Genomic DNA, 15,590 nt, shown 5'->3' with positions numbered 1-15,590 from the left:
ATATTTATGAATTTAATTTATATAAAATTTAATTTATGACAGAATTTATGACAAAGATTTTGAAACAGTAAATGAAGGGTATATATTATGGTCCTTAAATGGTAGCACAGTAATTAATACATAGTACATGAACAATAAATATTTGTTGGTTCGAATCGATGTGCTTCGGATAGAAATGCCTTAGTTAATTCCATTTAAGTTAAAAATTTGTTTGGAAAGGATTATTTTCCAGCTAAAAGACATCAGTGACAACTTAATGCTATGATGTCTTGTCATGAGAAGACCATGTTCTGACAATGGCCTCGATCATTGTGCTAGTTTATTCTTTTTTCTGAAAGTTGCAGCATTAAAGTCTAACTATTACGCTCTCCCCATAAGATGCTCTACTGTGATTGGCAGGGGGAATTTGAAGGTGGGCCTATATAGACTGTTACTATACAGATTGCATTCTCCAGAGTTGTGGTAATGAAATTGAAAGCCACCTTTTTGCAGAAAACCCTCAAAGTAATTGCTATGGGCTGAAACCTTCCCTCTTTGGAAAACAGAAATAAATAGTGCATTTTCCTTATGAACCTACTGTATTTACCAGTATTGTTCATGGGGTATACTTTGCTGGTTGACTTGACTTTAGTAAACTTATTATTATATGGTCAACACCTGCCCCTTAAATATAGAATAGAGAAGTTATATTATATTTGTGTTTGGTGAAATGAAGTGTTACCCAGACTCTGATGTGGTGAAGACCTTTTGTGCTCTCTATATTTATGGGAGCTACATGCCACTTAACATATACCAAACTGGGTAAGCAAACATGCTTGATTCAAAGTTCAACTTTACATGATCTCTGTGACCGGAGGTTGGGTCATTCAGTTTCTAATGTATAGTTTCAACTATGTTAAAATTCTAAATATGTTTTAAATCTTTAAATTAATTTTTAAATTTCTTACTGAATAGCTGCATATCGAATAAAAGAAAGACACTACGTTGATGGGTTTTTCTCTGTTAGCATAGGAAACCATCAGAAGTTTACTTCAAATTAGGCTTTAGTTAAGAAGTTATAGTTACAAAGTACAGAGCCTTATCTCCTTCTAAGGCAGCCTGACATAACGGTCAAAGAGTCCAGAAGCCAGGGAGGTCTGGACTTGCATTTCAGCTACCCTCTGCAGCTTAGATAACTCTAATTCTCTGAATCCTAATCTCATAATTTAAAAGTATGAATCCTATCCTGGAAGGTTGATTTCAGTGTTTTGAGATAATTTTTGGTAGAGAATATTGTTGTTGAGTTTAGTACTAGTACTCTTGTACTTTTAGCAAAATATTTTATAATCTAATTATTCTGATACTATAATCACTTACTACTTGTCTTACCGTGAAGACAGAAATAATACTGTTCTCATTTCTATCAACAACAAAGATATTGTTGAAAAACTATTTGCAAAACAACGGGGCTATAACAAATGCAAGATAAACACAGTTTCTCAACCTCTTTCCTCAAGTTAGTTTTTATTTCTACAGAAAAGTAATTTGACCTGGACCTTCTAGAAAAAATTATGGCACTAAAAGTGGGAGGGGTCAAATCCCATGAGTTAATGAACAACATTTTCCTCTCTCTTTTTGATGAGGAATTGAGATCAGTGGAAATGAAGTGAACTGAGAAATAATTGTTGATTAAACTATATATAAAGAGATTAATAATATATATATTTTATATATCTCAACTGCTTTCCTTTCATGATATGTGGCCAAGTTCTAAAGCACAAAACAAACTTTTAATCAAGAGTTCTCATAACCGAGGCATAGCCATAATTCTCTGCTCTTTTTAGATCGAAAGAAATGATGTTATAGAAAAAAAATGTAGTGAATGCCTGTCTTGCCAAGGAAACTAAGAAGTGTGGATAGAAAGCTAAAACAGAAAAATACCCTTTATGGAATTCATATTGTAATGAGAAATATAGGCAGCTCATTAGCTTCTGCAGTTGCACTCAATGTTTGTTGTCTTCCTGCTTCTTTTATATATATCCAGAACATGTCATTATAAATATGCTGCAATGAATACCTTTGTATACACATTTTGGCATACACATTCAGGTGTGTCTGGAGCATATATTCCTGGAAGTGAAATAACTGGTTCTGAGAAAATACAAATGTTTTATTTTGTTAGAGAATATAAAATTGTTTTCTGTTGGAACCCCCAAACATTTACATGGGTGCTAATAAAACTTGGGAGTCTCTGCCATCAGAAAAAGAGCTGACATACAATTGGTCATACTTTTATACAATGTCATATCCTGCAATCGCTTTAAAAAAGTTAAGGCAGCTCTAAATAAACCAAAGTGAATAAACCTTAAGACAGGTTTTTTTAAAGAAAATATAGCAAACTATCATTGCTTTTTTATTCTGGAACTTAGCTTGTTTAATTTCATTTTTTATTGTAAAAAAATACATAACAAAATTAACCATCTTACCATTTTGAAATGTACAGTTCGAAGTGTTAAGTATATTCACATTGTTGATAAACAGATCTCTAGAACTTTTTATCTTACAAATCTGAAACTCTATACACATTAAACAACTCCCCTTTCAACCTCCCCCTCAAGCCCCTGGCAACCACTGTTCTATTTTCTGTTTCTATAAGTTGGACTACTTTAGATATCGTATATAAGTGGAATCATACAGTATTTATCTTTTTTCCACTAATTTTACTTATTATAATGTCTTCAAGTTTCATCAGCATTATAGCATGTAACAGCATATTCTTTCTTTTTAAGGATGACTAATATTCTATTGTATGTATATGTCACATCTTATTTAACCATTTATCCATTGATGGACATTGAGTTGCTTCCATCACTTGGCTAATTTATTTTTTAATTGGATACATATCTGATATGTAATGTATGCATACATGAATAATTGAAAATGTAGGATATTGTATGTAATATGTAAACATATATAAATAATTATTATATATAAACACTTTACCAAAAAAAGCAGTTTTGAGAGCAGAGCAAAATGTCATCTTAATTCCTTACTCAGAGAATATTATTCCACCCAAGATTTAATTACTCTTACCAATTCAATATATATCCCAATGATATTTTAAACAAACTTACAAATGTATACATACATATAAAAGTAGAATTATGTATTCTGTGATATTGTATTTATTCCATTATTTTCTTTTAAGCACAGTGCTTTTTTAGTATTATATTTGTATTAGTAAATAGAACTCTACCTTAGTTATTTTAACTGTTGATTAATATACAATTATTCATGATTATATGAATACTTTCATATCTTCTTTTCTTTTAACTATTTGTAAAGTTTTATACAAACATAGGAAAGTGCGCATACCAGTCAGTCTTTTCAGTCAAGCCCTCAAGAGTAATCACTATCTTGACTTCTAAGAGCATAGAGCAATTTTGTCTCTTTTTGTAATTTATGTAAATGAAATCATACTCGACATTCTTTTTCATGTTGAGCTTCTTTCATTCAATATTATGTTTGTAATCTTTATCTATACTGCTATAAACAGATATTCTCATTGTCATAGATGACATTGTAAGAATATAACACGTTTGTTTATTTTACTTTTGATAGGCATTATTTTTTTTAATTTGGACCTACTATAAATGGCACTGCTATGAACAATCTTATTCATGTCTTTTGTTGTATACATGTACACATTTCTGTTGGCTCCATATCTGAGAGTGGAATTGCTGATTTATAGAATATGTATAGATTTAGCTTTAGAGATCCTGACAAATCATTTTCCAAAGCATCTGTATACTAATTTACATACCAGTCAGTACTGTATAAATGAACAATTTCTTCACACTATTGTCATATTTGTCACTTTCCACCATTTTTATTATAGTTACTCTGGTGGGTGTGCAGTGGTATCACATGTGACAGACACATACTTGCTTTTACATGCACGGACAACTTTTAGAAACACACATAGCACTTCAATTATTGCCCTGGTCAGGGAACTAGAATTTGATTGTCAAGGATGTAGAGAGAATTACTTCTCACTGTATATTTTTTGCTATTGTTTGAAATTTTTTACTATGTGCCTGTGTTAACCTCTTTAAAGTATTCTTGTAATTTTTTTTTTTCATTTTTCAAGGAAAAGTCATTAAAGCCTCGAGTCTTATAGCATATAGTCTTAGTCTGTGAAGCAATTCAGTTTAGGTTCAAAGGCCATTAGGAGTAGAACAATCATGTCCCTCATGGAAGTGTAAAGCCCTAACTGTTTTCTAATACTTAAACCGTTGTGGATGGATCGTGGATCGGTAACAGATCAGTAAATAAGACTGAAACCCTGGAGGAACATGAAGAGCCATATAGTCAGGGCCCTCCAGAATATCACTTGCTGTTCTTTCCTTTACCTGATTACAGAAGCTCTAATACACACACACACACACACACACACACCAACACACACACACACACACACACACCCCACAACCATTCATAGGGATCCAACCTAGAGGTGCGGAGGATGTCTCTACTTCCTCTACCCTTGCCTATAAATTAATTCATACTTACTTAACGGGGGAGGCCAAGGGAAAAGCCATTAAATTGGAATATAGAGACTTGACCAGAACTCCTAGTGTTGTTAAAAAATAGAATATGCAAGGGCAAGGTACAGTCTTAAGAAAAATAACGTGTCAAGATTTTATTTTTGATTACTAGTGAACAGAATTACCCTGAATGACTCAACTGATAGATGAATAGAGTTTTAAGAGAATTGTATCATTAGGAAAATCCATGCTTGGGAATTAGCGACTTGAGATTGCTCAACGACCTACAAGGCCAATCTGGTACTATTTTTAAGAATTGTTCAGGTTGCAGAGCCTTGAGCAAATGGACAGTTTTTTCCCCATAAATATGGCTATGGAGATCAATGGACAAGGGATTCACTGGGTCAAAGCAATGAATTTATACCACTAGCAGAAAAATATGAGTCTAAGAATATTTTTTCTGCTTTTCAAATAAAAATATTTATTGTACTTTTTCTGTTTTTCCTAACATTGTCTGCTGAGTAAAATGGGAATGGTTATATTTATAGTTAGAATTTTGTTGTGGTATTGTGAGGAGCCACATCTGGACTTAATTAAGAGGAATACATTTTACCCAGAGAGGCTGGCCTTGGAACAGGATGACTTAATGTGTCTCTGGGTTGTGCTCTTTGGGAAGAGGATGAGTACATTTTTTATTGTGTGTGAAATAATTATGTTAGGTGGAGTTATTTGTTGAATTGTATATATGTGTGTTAAGTGGGCAGCTAATGAAGTGGACAGAATTTTAAGACCCTGTTTTCCCATATTTTATATATTAATAGCCAACTCCATCCTTTTGGGGGGAGCCACATCTGGTCTACTACACGTGGTTCTGGTTGGACCAGTGTTACGCTTGCTCTTCCACCTTCCTTTCTTCTCTGTAGCCAAAGAAGTATCTGACTTAGGTCTGACTTACATATTACCCATTACATTAACCACAATCATTGGCCCAATGATGGCAACAAAAGCTTTTATTTTCTTTTTTTTTCTCAGGGATTTAACTTACAGATGCTAGAGGGGTAAAGAGCACATTTCTTTGAGTTTAATACACTTTGCTAGAGCAGTTTAAAATCATTTGTGGACATGTTATTACTATTTTCTCTCACATGGAGAAATCTCATCTGTGACAAAAGCAAATGACCCAAACAGAGAAAAAACAGAGCTATGAAAGTAGACAGTAACTCTTAGTCATTAAAACCTATGTAGCCTCCAAGTACTCTCTGAGTTTGAATCTTCTACAATTCTACAGCAAAGAAAGGAAGAATCAAATAAAGATATCAGGGATGAGAAACAAGGTAATTAAGTGATGGAAACCTCTCTCTGAATCAACTTGAGTTGATTTTGGATTTTGGCAGTGGATTTTGGCAGTGTGTCATGGTCATTTAGAAAATCATGGTCATGATGGATCTGCAAATTTTTTATGTAAAGAAAAATGGTTTAGCCTGTCACACACTAAAATTTATCTCCCCATGATATGAAAATAAATATTTATGTAAGTAGATATACTTACGTATATCTATATATTGTTTGTTATATGGTTTTCTATCTAGTTTGTGTTTGGCCAAGAATTAAACATAATTTAAGAGGCTAATGAATAATTGGATAATTAATAAATATTACAAATAAGAAGAAATATGTTAAATACATCATTGCTTTGTCACCAAAAAAGGTGTTACATTAAGGGAATAGAATATCCATATTATGCATAATATGTGGTTATGATTGTTACAGGTATAGCAGAAATATGCTCTCTTGCCAGGCATTCAACATCACTTAATAATATATGTAGAAAGGTAAACACCCAGGAAGAAAAAGAGATTTATGTTCTGCTGCTATAAATGTATAAGTTTTATTTTATTTAAGATTGAAACTTATATTGTTGTTAAAAACTGTGTTTAATGGTAGGTGTGAATTTAATTCTTACAGTATTAAGCCAGTTTAGTAAGAAAAAATTATGCAGCATATTAAATATATCACATTTTTCAAATGATGTATTAAGGAAATTGGCATTTATGCTGCCTTATTGTGTAATATGGAGCACAGTAAAGGTCTAAGGCCTTCATTATACAGCCTTTTTCATTTTCTCAGCTGAAATGATAAAATTAAACTTTCTGGTTCATTTTTTGAGTGAATTACAACCAGCAGCATCCTGCGCTCAGCTAACAGACTATGCCCAGAGCAAACAGGTGTGGGAGGAAACAGAATGTAACTCAATATTTGCTTGTACTTCAAAGGATGTCTTTTCCTTTACATACCATTAAAATCAGAAGTGTCATGTCATAAATCTGTACCTTTTCACTACACTATGATTTAAACTGCTTAGTTATGTTGACCTGTGATACAGTGGCAGAAAAGATTTGCATTGATTACTTTTTTGTATACTGCTAATGTAAGGAAAGAAACTGCTTGCTTAAGCAGTGTTATTTGCAAGCTTTTAGAATTACATGCTAAATGATAAAATCATCATAAGCTTCAAAAATTGTAAGCCTATTTATTAACTAATCTAATACGATAAGGTTAAAATATAATACATTTATTTCCAATGCTTGAATCATAAATTGCTTGAGATTATTTACCTGTTAACTCGAACTGTCCACGATGAAGGGCCTATTATAAATAATGTAATATCTATATATATTTAAAATAATTATTTAATTTTTTGATTACAGTTGACATATAATATAATATAATTTTCAAGGGTACAACATAGTAATAAGACATTTATAAAACTCACAAAGTGATTACCCAGACAAAATTAGTACCCATGTGGCACTATACATAGTTATTACAATATTATTGACTATATTCCTTATGTTATACTTTATATCCCCATTACTATTTTGCAACTACCAATTTGTGCTTTTTAATCCCTTTTACCCATTTTCCAATCCCCTTCCCTTTTAATAATCCCATTTCCCCTTTTACCCATTTTCCAAGCCCCCTCCCATCAAAATATTCTCTGTATCGATGAGTTTGTTTCTGTTTTGTTTGTTTACTTTGTTCCTTAGATTCCACATGTAAGTGAAATCATATGGCATTTCTATCTCTCTGACTTACTCCACCCAATATAATACCCTTTAGGTCCATCTATGTTGTTGCAGATGGCAAGATTTCATTCTTTGTTTTTTTAAATTTCTTTTATAGCTGAGTAATATTCCATTAGATATATATACCATCTCTTCTTTCTCCATTCATCCATTGATGGAGACTCGAGTAGTCTCCATGTCTTGGCTATTGTAAATAATGCTGCAATGAAGATATGGATGCACATGTCCCTTGGGAGTAGTTTTTTTGAGTTTCTTTAAATAAATACCCAGAAGTGAAATTACTCTGTCTTCCTTTGTCTCTTGTTATAGCCTTTGTTTTAAAGTCTATTTTGTCTAAGTATTGCTACCCCAGATTTTTTTTTCATTTCCATTTTAATAAAACATTTTTTTCTATCCCTTTACTTTCAGTCTGTGAGTCTTTTTTAATTTGAAGTGTCATGTAGGCAGCATATGTAAGGGTCTTTTTTTTTAATCCATTCAGTCACTCTATTTTTTGATTGGGCATTTAATTCTTTTTCATTTATAGTACTTGTTGATAGATAAGTAGTTATTGTCATGTTATAATTCATATTTCTGATATATATATTTTTTCTTCTTCTTAAAGAAGTCCCCCTAATTCTTGAAATACTGGTTTGGTGGCTATGAACTGTTTGGCTTTTTCTTGTCTGGGAAGCTATATGTTCATTGATTCTAAATGATAGCTTTGCTGGTAGAGTAATTTTCATATAAGTCCTTGCTTTTCATCACTTTGAATTTTTCCCGACAATCTTCTGCCAACAAAGTTTCTGTTGCAGAATCAACTGACAATGTTATGGGAGCTCCCTTGCAGATAACTATTTGCTTTTTCCTACTGCTTTTAAGATTCTCTTTTTGTATTTAAACTTTGACATTTTAATGTGATGTGTTTCTGTGTGGACTTTTTGGGGTTCATTTTGTTTGGGACCCTCTGTGTTTCCTGAACTTGTACATCCATTTTTTTCACCAGGGTAGAGAAGTTTTCCATCACTATTTCTTCAAATAGGTTTTCAATTTTTTGCTTCCTTTCTTTTTCTCTCTGGTATCCCTGTGATGTGAATGTTGGTACACTTGATGTTATCTCAGAGGCTCTTTAAACTATCTTCATTTTTTTGGATTCTTTCTTTTTCCTTGTATTAAAGCTCCTTTTTAAATTAATTAATTAATTTATTTATTTGTTATTTATTTATTATTATTTTTTATGGTGACATTGGTTAACGAAATCCAGTAAGTTTCAGGTGTACAATTCAACAATAAAGCATATATATATTGCATCATGTGTTCACCGCCCATAGTTAGACTTCTTTCTGTCACCACATATTTGACCCCTTTTACTTCATCTACCTCTCCCCACCTCTGGTTAACCACTAGTTCATGTCTATGAGTCTCTGTTTGTTTGTCCTGTTGGTTTGTTGCTTTTAATTTTATATCCCACATATAAATGATGTCATGTGGTTTTCAACTTTTTCTATCTGGCTTATTTCGCTTGATTATCTCAAGGTCCATCCATGTTGTCACAAATGGCAGAATTTCATCTCGTCTTATGGCTGAGTAATATTTTATTGTATGTATGTACCACATAGTCTTTATCCAATCATCTATTGTAGGGCATTTCGGATGTTTCCATGTCTTGGCCACCATGAATAATGAACGCTGCTATGAACATCAACGTACAAATATTTTTTTGGATATATGTTTCCGAGTCTTTGGGGTAAATATCCAGTAGAGGAATTGATGGATTACATGGTAGATAAATTCTTAGTTTTTTTGAGGTATTATTCAATGAGAATTTAAAATAATGTCATTCTATTTCATGAAAGAGAGGCTGAAATTGTATCGAGGAAATTTTAGCAAAATAAAATAATAAACATTTTTGTTTGTTTTTTTTACTTACTGAGAAGTTATACAAATTAATGATACAAGCTTCTTGGAATATTCTTGCTTATGAATCTGTGAAGAGATGTAAAAAGTTTCTTTCCAAAATATTTAACAAAAATCTCTGCTTGGAAAGATGTTAGATAAACTTTGGAGGACCCTTTAGGTTCTTGAGTCACTGATTCTATGATGTAAGCAAATAACACAGTATGGATTTGAAGTGGATGTTTTTAAGCCAAATCTTTCTACAAGCCAAACTCATCATCTGGTTTTAATGAGGCCCTTTGGAATGCAAAAATTTTAATGTTTTGCTTGGGGCACTACAGTTTTAATTATTTGTATTTGACATGTGTTAAACAGAAACTAAACACTAGTAATCAACCAAATACAGCATTTGGTTTAATGCTAGCCTAAGTTAGGTCGAAGTGTAAAATATCAGCATCTTTCAAGAAGCAGAAGGGTAAAGAAGTACATTGATATGGCATTAGTATTTCTGATGAAGCTTGAAAAAATTCAAACTCATCTAGGGTTAGCATGACCTTCTGTCCACTTTTTTTGATACATATTTAATTCTTTTTAAATATGTATTTTTTAGAAAGTATGAATCACATAACTTTAAATGAGAGGATTATAATAAATATTTGATCATAACCAGATGTTTTTAATCTTCATCCACTAACTGCAGACAAAAATAAAAAAATTAAAAAAAAAAAAGGAAGATTTGATTACATCAGTTAAGAACAGTTAATTTTTTTTTTAAGATGGAGTAATTAGTACTTAATGTTTTTTCAAGTCTGAAGACCTGGTGTTTAATGTCAAAACATTTTGTAGATATTCACAAAATAGTAGTGATACTTATAGTAACCTCTGATCAGGAGAACGTGTAACAAACAAAAACTATCATGAGGTCAGTGATATATTTTAAAATAAATTTATAGTTTTTAAATTACAATAATATCTACAGGTATTTGAAAAATAGGTATAAATATGAAAAATACTATTTACTGAATCTACAAAAATATTTGTAATGGGTTTTAAGATCTCTTGCTATTACTCTAAGAATTCCTTGAAGCTTCTTTCATGTTGATAGTACCTCTCTAATTATTAGAAACTAATCTATTTAATACCATTTAATTATTTAAGTAACTTCTCAGCATCCAAATCTATTTTTAGAGCACACATAAAACTATACAAAAATGTAAACAAGGAAATAAATTAATTACCAAAAACAATAAATTTACTAAAAAATATATTGAGTATACATTAATGTTTCATTCTTTATCTGTTATGATAAGCCAGTATTTATATTAGTATACTAGAAGAGAATGTACACTCTCTTATGTCCCATGTAGGGATTGTTCTAAAGTAATATTTTTTATATGTGAAAATGTCCTTCTCTATTTTTATTAGGTATAAAGTTTTTTTAATGTTAATTTTACTTCATTGTTTGGTGCTAATCAGAAATGCTTAGACCAAGTAAACATGTTCATAAGAGATTGAGTTTAAATTTATTATCTTAAGTATAAATTTATTTTGTAGTGACAGTAATGTTTTAAACATATAAACTGTACCTCTTACTAGTTTTACTCATAAATGCAAGCAAAAAAGAATGAACAAAATTATCAAGTATAAATCTAGCATTATTATTGTAAAAATGACTTCTTCCACAAAAGTTATGTTCTGATATTAACATCTAAAACAGAGAAAAAAATAGTCACATGAAGTATAGGATCAGTGTTCAAAACCTGAAAAAAGGAAGAGTATTTCTTGTATTCTATGAATGCACAACAATCAGTATCCATAGTATTCCCATGGCCAACAGCATTCTAAATTCTGATACAGAATCTACAAGAGAGAAAAAGTAAATGGTTGTTCACTGTTTAATTTACATAATTTGAAGTATATGTAGTAAAGGTGTATTCTCTGTCATGTACTTTCTGTAGTAAAAGAAAGAAACAAATTTGTTTGGCTACTGCCACAGCCTTTATGGATTTGATTGTGTTAAATCACAAACTAAATCATATTCCTATAAATTGCTATATTGACAGGGGCAGGCAGATTATGCATTGATCACTTTTTTTCTTTTTCGTCCAACTAAATCAATTTCTCAGAGTTGTCTATGCAACTCCATCAGCAGCAGAATTAATATATATTAGACTTCCTGTTAAAAGACATTGATCAGTTAGCCAAGTAAATATATAGAGCTAGCTGATTCTTTGTCACATAGGCAAGAGGTAACATGATTAATGCTAGATTATTCAATGTTGAATGGTAGAATTGAATGATTATGTTTTAGTCTGTTCCTTAGGGATTGTTAGATTACAGAGAGTGAATAGCAGGAAAAAATTGCTGTTGACAGTACATTTATAAATTTTATCAAAAAAATTAAATATCTTTTTTTCTTATTACCCTTATCTAAGTAAACGACAACTTCATTCTACCAATTATGAAAGCTGAAATTTTGAACTTATCTTTGACTTCAATTTTTCTCTTATACTACACATTGAATTTAGCAGCAATTTCTATCATCTCTAGATTCGAAATTTACACTAAATCCATATACTCCCACAATCTCTACATTTACTCTCTTGTCAATGTACCACAATCTTTTACTCAATAACCTAGAAACTGAGAAAGTGTTAAATATAATACATTCCAAGCCTATAAGAAAATTGCAGTTTAGTTGTTGAAACATAGAGAAAAAAATAATTAAGGTGGTATAAGACTGTACGTGTGTATGTTTATAAATATGCATGCTTATCAGGTGTGCATTTATTTTAAATACTCATAGCTCTATAAAATATAAAAAAAAACAACCCTAATACCATGTAAATAATACATATAATTGAAATGCTCTAAAAAAAGTCCACCAGTGAAGCTCAGTTCTGCTGTATCTCTCAGGATCTGCAGTGATTTTGTATGTTTCCCCAAGTCCACAAAATTTGATTCTTAAATCCACATACTAGGTTGGTTTTAAGTATCAATCTTGAATCCTATAGATGGGGGATCATATATGCTACTTCTCATTCTTTGGGCATAGTATATTATTTAATCTTACTAAGGTAAAAAATCATTATTCTTATCGAATAATGGATACTGCAAAGAATTTTGGCTTTTATCTTATAAATTATAATAAAAAACTGAAGAAAATTATCTTATGGAACCAATAATTATAGACAAATAAGAAATCCATCAAAGCCGTTATACATTTAAATGTGGTTGAATTCTCATTCGATTGTTATTTATTGATTGTCTCTTAGTTTCTAGGCACTGTGCTCAGTCCAGGAATCCAATGATAAATAAGATAAGAGATACCAAACTCAGAGTTTACACATTACTCTCCATGATGTATCAAGAAAAATAGTCCTTGCTATGCATCTGTGGTTTTCTTCGCTTTTGTTCTATTTGCAAGAATAGAGCTAACATCTGCCTTACTAACATCTTTACTTAAAATGATAAAAAACTTCACTATGCTTCACCTAGTTCTTTTTGCAAACCATCTATAAATTATTAGATACAATTAGCTTACAGGGATTGCTAATGTGAGTGACATTTTATAATTTGTAATTTCTACCAAAAGTTTGTATTTTCATTAGCACTATTAAACATAATAAATGTTTTACTTAATATAGCTCAATTTTTGAATATATTTTATAATAAGCTAACTATGACATACCATATGATTTTCTCTTCATATATACATATGTAAAAATAAGTTTTTGTAAAATAAGCTAAATAGTTTTTATTGTAATGTATATATTCCTAGTAAATCACTTATTGCCATTTTATGCATAATATGCAAAGTATTGAGTTTATATTTACCAGGAAAATGTCCAGTTTGGCACTTGAAATCATGTCTTCATCATCTTATAGTTGGCAATAAGTGTAGGCGTATGTCTGGGCCACTTGCCCAACTGTACCAGTGGTTTCCTTTCGCTTCCTTTCCCTGATTCAGCAGCAAGTCTGACTGACAGGATAGTCACCAGTCTTCCAGACAAAAAATAACTTGACAAGAGTAAAAGTTTCCACTACTTTAGTCATCTGGGACTCCTCTCTGTGATCAGGACCTGTATGGAAAAAGAATAAAAACTGTTTTCTGTGATAACATTCCTTCAAATATATTTTGTTTTAAAAAATGCCAAACCACAAAGGTGCTTCCAGTCAAATATCTAAATATTTACTCTGAGTCACAGAGTAATACTACACACTGGAGTGAGGGATTCCCCAAGTAGGTATCTGGATTTTCTACAGACACTAAAAGCTCTTAGTTTTTGAATGGCTGCATTATTTAGTTGGCTGGCTTTTAAATATTATTCTGATAATTTTTTTGACTATTGTGTGTGAAGCCCAAAGCTATGTTCTTTAATAGATAAAAAATGGAGTATCGATCCCACTATAATATGGTACACAGATAAGTGTAAGAAAATATAAAAATAGCTACACTGCTAGACATTATAATTAGCATCTTAAAAGAATGTTTGGGGGGATTTAAAGAAAAAAAGGAATCATATCTGTTTGGAAAAATCAAGAAGGCTTCACACAAAAGTACTCTTGATTGTATACTTTGTGAAATTGTATAATTTCAATGCTCAGGTAGAAGGTGCCTTTTTAGAAGAAGAAACATCATGAGAACTTGCTTCAAGAAGAGAAGTGGTTCAGGTAGATTGGCCTGCAAGCAGGCAATTATTAGGATTAAAGGAGGAAACTAATTTGAGCTTTAATTTTGAGCAATTTGAGCAATTTTTATTTAATTTATTTTATATTTTTTAGTATTATAACATGATCTAATTTTGATTTAGGAAAAAATGATCTACGACCATGCTGCCCTGAACAAGCCTGATCCCATCTGATCTCAGAAGCTAAGCTGGGCCAGGCCTGGTTAGTACTTGGATAGGAGGCCACCTAGGAAGACCAGGTGCTGTAGGCGTAAAAAATAAAAAAAATAAAATAAATAAAGGATTGTAAGCTGACAAGTTCCTTGCAATCTGTGAAGTCAATCAAGGGTTGCTTCACTTAAAAAAAAAAGGAAGAAAAAAATGATCAGAAGTCTTGATTAGAATAAAATGATTTCAGGAAAGATTAAAGTGCGATATAGGAGAAAAAGAGGAACACAATATTAGAGAAAAAAACAGAAAGGAAGGGAAAAATGTGTTGACAAAGTAGAAATTATGTGATTAACAGATTGTGAGAAATTTGATAGAGGACACTAAAATATTTTATTATTTTAATTTTTGCCTAGTATCAACTCAGTGTTTTCCACAGGTTGAGGGATCTATGAATGGATTTGACTTTCACCCTATTGAGTTTGAGTTCCTAGGTATTTCTCTACATCATTTATCTAGTAGAAAATTGAAAATAGGAAGCAGAAAGTCCAGAGAAGATTAGATATTATTCGCTTGGAGGTAATTTTGAAGATTACTAAGAGCCAAGCTAAAGGTCTTTATTTTGTTGGCAACGGTGTAATGTATAAATGTATAATATGTGTGTAGTGTAGTGTATGATTAACTTTATGCTGCAATTATTTCCAGCATTGACTCTAGCTGACAATACTTGAGAGTGCAGAGGCTGATAAAGATGGTCTTATTATAACAACCTCTTTATTTTTTTCTTCCTTTATTATTCAATCAATAGTAAATGATTATTATGGTCTCAACAATATACTAATTACAGTATGATACAAAGATGAATAAAATAGAGTTCTTTCCTTCAAGGGATGAAGTTTGGTTGAGGAGTAGGAAGTCATTGTTAATAAGTCTGGTTTTGGAATAATCAGTTCAAATTTTCCATTATGTTGATGAATTTCTTGTCTAAGCTCACTTAAAAATCAGAAATAATTAGTTAGCGAATATATTTATCAAAAAATATTCAAGAGCCATTTGGCAAGTGGCTATGAGAAAAGAGAACGATTTAGGCGTCTGTATTCATGAGAATGTGAAAAGTCATCATCTTTTTCAATTTGGCATTTAAAGCAATTTGGACAATGTTACTTGTTTATAATAAAAGCAAAGTTTTGTATCATTTAAATCATATCTCTAATTCTTAAACTGAACATGCTACTGTCTAAATTTGTTTTAATATGTCATATTGT

General features: G+C 31.3%; 1 pseudogene; it reads left to right on the top strand.

The window, feature by feature from the left end:
- The first annotated feature begins 14,310 nt into the window (after positions 1-14,310).
- LOC112474048 lies at positions 14,311-14,429 on the top strand (annotated as a pseudogene).
- The last annotated feature ends 1,161 nt before the right edge of the window (positions 14,430-15,590 follow it).

This window comes from Pteropus alecto, unplaced genomic scaffold, assembly GCF_000325575.1.
Source record: "Pteropus alecto unplaced genomic scaffold, ASM32557v1 scaffold69, whole genome shotgun sequence".
NCBI classification, from domain to species: Eukaryota; Metazoa; Chordata; class Mammalia; order Chiroptera; family Pteropodidae; genus Pteropus; species Pteropus alecto.
The sequence above is the reverse complement of the archived record's forward strand: the minus strand, read 5'-3'. Positions and strand labels throughout refer to the sequence as shown.